This window comes from Bubalus kerabau, chromosome 16 (genome assembly GCF_029407905.1).
Source record: "Bubalus kerabau isolate K-KA32 ecotype Philippines breed swamp buffalo chromosome 16, PCC_UOA_SB_1v2, whole genome shotgun sequence".
Taxonomy (NCBI): Eukaryota; Metazoa; Chordata; class Mammalia; order Artiodactyla; family Bovidae; genus Bubalus; species Bubalus kerabau.
Genome location: NC_073639.1, coordinates 39,660,293 through 39,666,443, shown reverse-complemented (window position 1 = coordinate 39,666,443; position 6,151 = coordinate 39,660,293). Strand labels below are relative to the sequence as shown.

Sequence of the window (6,151 nt, the reverse complement as noted above, 5' to 3'; positions counted from 1 at the left end):
GGTTAAGAACCTGCCTGCCAAAGCAGGAGACATAAGCGATGCGGGTTCAATCCCTGGGTAGGGAAGATCCCCTGGAGGAGGAAATGGCAACCCACTCCAGTATTCTTGCTGGAGAATCCTCTGGAAAGGGGAGCCTGACGGGCTACAGTCCATGGGGTTGCAAAGAGTAGGACATGACTGAAGCGACTTAGCAGGCAGCAGGCTGCAGACTGAGATATTTTATAGATGTTACAGCAAGTTAATATCAAAGTCAAGATTAAAAAATAGAATTCTTAACATCCAATGTCATGCTTTTTCCATTGAACCATAGTACCCTCCTTTCCTCCTTCCCTGTCTCCTTCACTTCCCCACTTCTCCTTTTCTGTCTTTCTCTCTCCCTCTCAGACACACACACACACACACACACACACACACACATATACAGACATATCCTCTTTTTTTTTTTTTTTCTTTTTACAGAATGAGCTTGTTTTTTTCTGGAGGAAAAATCTATATACCGATAGTGGGTATGGGTGTTATATTTATAAAACTGCCATATTATAGGTTGGGGCTTGCCTTGTGGTATGTAAATTATAGGAAATTGTCAGCAGTTTGCATGGGGAGATCCTTCATGTTTGTATAGCATGACCTCTTACCAATCACATTCCTGTTCTAGAAACCATGGAGATAAGCAGTGGAGTCAAGGAATAAAAAAGTGGCTCTCAAGTACATGTTTGGGTGACTTAAAGTGAGTAGAAAACTGAAGGATAAACACTTTTTCAAATGGATAAAACCGATTATAACAGGCATCTTACAAGCCACTGAATCACCAATTCTTTGCTCATTTTTACTTTTCCAAAGAGTGAGGACTGTTTGTAAACAGGCAGTAAGCCAACATTCACTGTGTGAAGAGCAATATAGTGGAAGACAAAGGGTTACATGAAGAACAGTCCCAACTGCAGAGGTAGAAAGTGAAAAACAAAATGACAAGCATTTCTACAAAGCAATACATCAAGCGCAAGTTAATATACAGTTATGCCTTATCAAGCCATCACTTATCTGCTGATCTCAATTCTGGAACACAGCCTTAGATTCTGAATATGCAAAACAGTTTCTGCACAAGTGAAAATGCTATGCTATGCTGTGCTAAGTCACTTCAGTCGTGTCCGACTCTGTGCAACCCCATAAACGGCAGCCCACCAGGCTCCGTCGTCCCTGGGATTCTCCAGACAAGAATACTGGAGTGGGTTGCCATTTCCTTCTCCAATGCATGAAAGTGAAAACTGAAAGTGAAGTCGCTCAGTCGTGTCCAACTCTTAGCGACCCCATGGACTGCAGCCTACCAGGCTCCTCCGTCCATGGGATTTTCCAGGCAAGAGTACTGGAGTGGGGTGCCATTGCCTTCTCCACAAGTGAAAATACACGTTAGAAAATATATGCACATTTCCACAACTATCTTATTTAGTCACAGTTCAGAATACTGTAAGACTTTGGCTTTTATTCTGGAGTAAAGAAGAAATGGCAACCCACTCCAGTACTCTTGCTTGGAAAATTCCATGGACAGAGGAGCCTTGTAGGCTACAGTCCCTGGGGTCGCAAAGAGTCGGACACGACTGAGCGACTTCACTCACTCGAAGACATTGCAGAGTTTTGAGCAAAGGAGTAATACGAACTGACTCCATTTGACAGGATCACTCTGCCTGCCATGTTGAGACCACACCATGGGTGGAAGGGGTCAGGGGAAGAAGTAAGGAAACCAGTTAGGAGGTTATTGCAACTATTCAGGAAAGACGTGATGGAGACTTAGATCCAAATGAAAATAATAGAGTCATTAAGAACTCATTAGAATCTGGATATATGTTAGAAGTAGGGCCAAGATAGGGAGGTATGAAGGATGACTCCAAACTTTTGCTGGGCAACTATAAATATGATATTGCTAATAAACAAAGTGGAAAGACTGTGGGAGGAGGAGTTTGGACAGAAAGATTGATGCTTTCCAATAATGGTGGCCTAGCATCAAAAAAAAGTTAATTTATATTCAATAGACTTGGTCATAAAAGGCATAATAAATAAGTGATATATCATTATAAAAAATTTACCTTACAAAAACAATCTAGGTGACTAACCATCAGCAGTCAGGAAATAAGTTTATGTCTTCAATTTTTTCCTTATGTAGAACAGATCATTCCCTCAAAAAGTCAGAAAAATGAAAATGGTTTAATTCTAAGAGCTGAGAGGACACAAATTAAAGGTATATTTGGACTTAATTGGGCTAATTCACAGCAAGTCTTTTGTAGAAGGTATGGTTTAACCTAGATGAAAAGTCTCCCAGAAGAAAGGAAGACAAAGGAATCTTAGAGATGTGGTGACTCTCCAGTTTGGAGAATTCAAGAAATCTCCAGCTCAAAGTCAAGTCCTATGATTCGGGGGATAGGAGAGAAAATGGATCCATTAAAAGCTCTGAGAGGAGGTAGGTTGAACCGAGGAGTCACAAAGTAAGAAAAAATACATGTAGTTAGGCATCAGAATTCCTCAGGCCACCACTGGTTTGTTGGGCAAGTGCCCACTTCCTTTCCAGAGGGGTTGGCTAAATTGTGTCAAAGACACCTTTATGCCTCAATTAAAATTCTACAATTTTAAATGAGACTTCCTTCTCAGACCTGGAAAGGGGTTATTATGCAGAAGATATGAACCAACTGTTCATCACCTCCAAAAAGGACTGGATGTGAGGAAAAAGAAGGATAAGAATTTCTTGCCTGTTATTAAATCTCAGAATGAGGTCTTGAGAACAATCTGCCACCAGATTAATCTTCTTAATCACCATTTTGTGTCACTGGCCTTTGCCAAACTCCCATGGTTTCTTATTGCTACCAACTCGAATCTTACCTGCTAAGATTACTCTGTGGTTTGGCCCCAAAGTGTCTGGGCAGACTCGATGTCCACCCCTCTTGTCCACAGGCCTAAGGGTCCAGTCAATCTGGCTGTTGATCAGTCTTCCGACATATGGCAGGTGGGGAGACTTTGCTCATAGTAGTACTCTCTTCTTCTCCTGGATTGACTCCTATCCCAGCTTCTCACAACTCCTTTTAAGACCTAGTAATGCCTTCCCAGGCATAAACTTGTGTGTGTATATGTGTGTATGTGTGTGTGTGTTTACTACAAACAGCATTTAATTCTGCCTCAAGGCTTCATTAGCTGGACAAATTCACTGATTCATAGATCTCTTGTGCACTTAATATATCCCTCACAGTATCTTAAAATAGCATAATAGACATAAACAAATGAATGGGTATCCTCTTGATATTTTCAGAAAATAAGGTTTCATATTGGCTTGGAATAAAGTCCTGATGAAGAGACAGTGAAAAGATGAAAAATATTATGCCAAATTAATGTTCACCAGTTCCCAGTTTGATATATATGTTCATTCTTCTTGTTGAGTATCCAAGGACTGGTTTTGTGGTGTTATGTGAGCTGGTTAAATCCAGACACTGGCTTTGATACAGTGTGCTTTTGCTTATAGTACAGAAAACCAAAAATGAAAAAACACAGCTGAAGCACAAATATGCATTCTTTCATGTTGTCTGTGAATTCTAGTCACCAGGTACTGCATTTATAATATACTAAACAAATTAATTGGTGTTGTTCGTTAGTCTCTAAGTCGTGTATGACTCTTTGCGACCCCCATGGACTACAGCACAGCAGGCTTCCCTGTCATTCACTATCTCCAGGAGTTTGCTCAAATTCATGTCCATTGAGTCGGTGATGCTATCTAACCGTCTCATCCCCTGCCACTCTCTTCTCCTTCTGCCCTCAATCTTTCCCAGCATCAGGGTTTTTTCCAATGAGTTGGCTCTTTGCATCAGGTGGCCAAAGTATTGGAGCTTTAACTTCAGCATCAGTCCTTCCAATGAATATTCAGGACTGATTTCCTTTAGGGTTGACTGGTTTGATCTCCTTGCTGTCCAAAGGACTCTCAAAAGTGTTCTCCAGCACCACAATTCAAAAGCATCAATTCTTTGGCACTCAGTCTTCTTTATGGTCCAACTCTCACATCTGTACATGACTTTAACTAGACAGACCTTTGTCGGCAAAGCAATGCCTTTGCTTTTTAATTCACTTTCTAGGTTTGTCATGGCTTTCCTCCCAAGGAGCAAGTATCTTTTAATTTCACAGCAGCTGTCACTACTATCTGCAGTGATTTTGGAGCCCAAGAAAATAAAATCTGTCACTACTCCCACTTTTCCCCTTCTATTTGCCATGAAGTGATGGGACCAGATACTATAATCTTAGTTTTTGAATGTTGAGTTTTAAGCCAGCTTTTTCACTTTCTTCTCTCACCCTCATCAAGAGGCTCTTTAGTTCCTCTTCACTTTTGCCATTAGAGTGGTATTATTTGCATATCTGACATTGTTGATATTTCTCCAAGCAATCTTGATTCCAACTTGTGCTTCATCCAGCCCAGCATTTAGCATGATGCACTCTGCATGTGAGTTAAATAAGCAGGGTGATAATATATAGTCTTGTCATACTCCCTTCTCAAGTTTTAACCAGTCAGTTGTTCCATGTCCGGTTCTAACTGTTGCTTCTTGACCTGCATACAGGTTTCTCTGAAGACAGGTAAGGTGGTCTAGTATTTCCATCTCTTTAAGAATCTTCAATAGTTTGTTGGGATCCGCACAGTTAAAGGCTTTAGTATAATCACTGAAGCAGAAGTAGATGTTTCCTGGAATTCCCTTGCTTTCTCTATGATCCAGTGAATGTTGGCAATTTGATCTCTGGTTCTTCTCTCTTTTCTAAACCCAGCTTATACATCTGCACATTCTCGATTCAAGTACTGCTGAACCCTAGCTTGAAATTTTGACCATAACCTTATTAGCATGTGAAATGAGCACAACTGTATGATAGTTTGAACATTTTTTGGCACTGCCCTTCTTTGGGGTTGGGATGAAAACTGACCTTTTCCAATCCTGTGACCACTGCTGAGTTTTCTAAATTTGCTGACATATTCCATGCAGCAATTTAACAGCATCATCATTTAGGATTTTAAATAGCTCAGCTGGAATTCCATCACCTCCTCTAAGGCCCACTTGACTTCACACTTTAGGATGTCTGGCTCTAGTTGAGTGAACACACCATCATTGTTATCCTGGTCATTAAGACCTTTTTGTAAAGTTCTGTGTATTCTTGCCACCTATTCTTAATCTCTTCTGCGTCTATAAGGTCCTTACCATTTCTGTCCTTTATTGTGCCCATCCTTGCATGAAATATTCCCTGATATCTCCAATTTTTCTTGAAGAGATCTCTAGTCTTGCCCCTTCTGTTGTTTTCCTCTACGTCTTTAAAGAAGTTCATTAAAGAAGGACTTCTTTTTTTTTTTTTTTTTTTTACGTCAGACGGGTAATGTGCCAGTGTCGTAACAAGGTTTGCGGGGAGGCACATGTCACGCAACAGCGTGAACACCCAATCATCACGCTCAAAGAAGGACTTCTTATCTCTCTTTGCTAGTCTCTGGAACTTTGCGTTCAGTTGGCTTTCCTTTTCTCCCTTGCTTTTTGCTTTTTTTCTTTCCTTGGCTATTTGTAAAGCCTCCTCAGACAAACACTTTGCCTTCTTGCATTTCTTTTTCTTGGGGATGGTTTTTGGTCACTGCCTCCTCTACAATATTACCAAGTTCTGTCCATAGTTCTTCAGGCTCTCTGTCTACCAGATCTAATCCCTTGAATCTATTCATCACCTCCACTGTATAATCATAGGGATCTGATTTAGGTCATACCTGATTAGCCTAGTGGTTTGTCCTACTTTCTTCAATTTGAACCTGAATTTTGCAATAAGGAATTGATGCTCTAAGCCACAGTCAGCTCCAGGTCTTGTTTTTGCTAACTGTATAGAGCTTCTCCATCTTTGGCTGCAAGAAATATAATCAATCTGATTTCAGTATTGACCATCTTGCTAATGTACATGTTTAGAATCACCTCTTGTATTGCTGGAAAAGGCTATTTGCTATGACCAGTGCGTTCTCTTGATAAAACTTTGTTAGCCTTTGCCCTGCTTCATTTTGTACTCCAAGGACAAACTTCTCTGTTATTCCAGGTATCTCTTGCCTTTCTGCTTTTGCATTCCAACCTCCTATGGTGAAAAGAAGGCCTTTTTGAGAGTTACTTCTCCAAGAAGG

At 40.6% G+C, this 6,151-nt stretch overlaps 1 non-coding gene across 1 annotated transcript; it reads right to left on the bottom strand.

The window, feature by feature from the left end:
- Nucleotides 1-5,366: 5,366 nt before the first annotated feature.
- On the bottom strand, nt 5,367-5,464 carry LOC129630446 (small nucleolar RNA U13). Its single transcript, XR_008703712.1, has one exon. It is a non-coding gene; the product is annotated as a small nucleolar RNA U13 (small nucleolar RNA).
- Between the last annotated feature and the right edge of the window lie 687 nt (nt 5,465-6,151).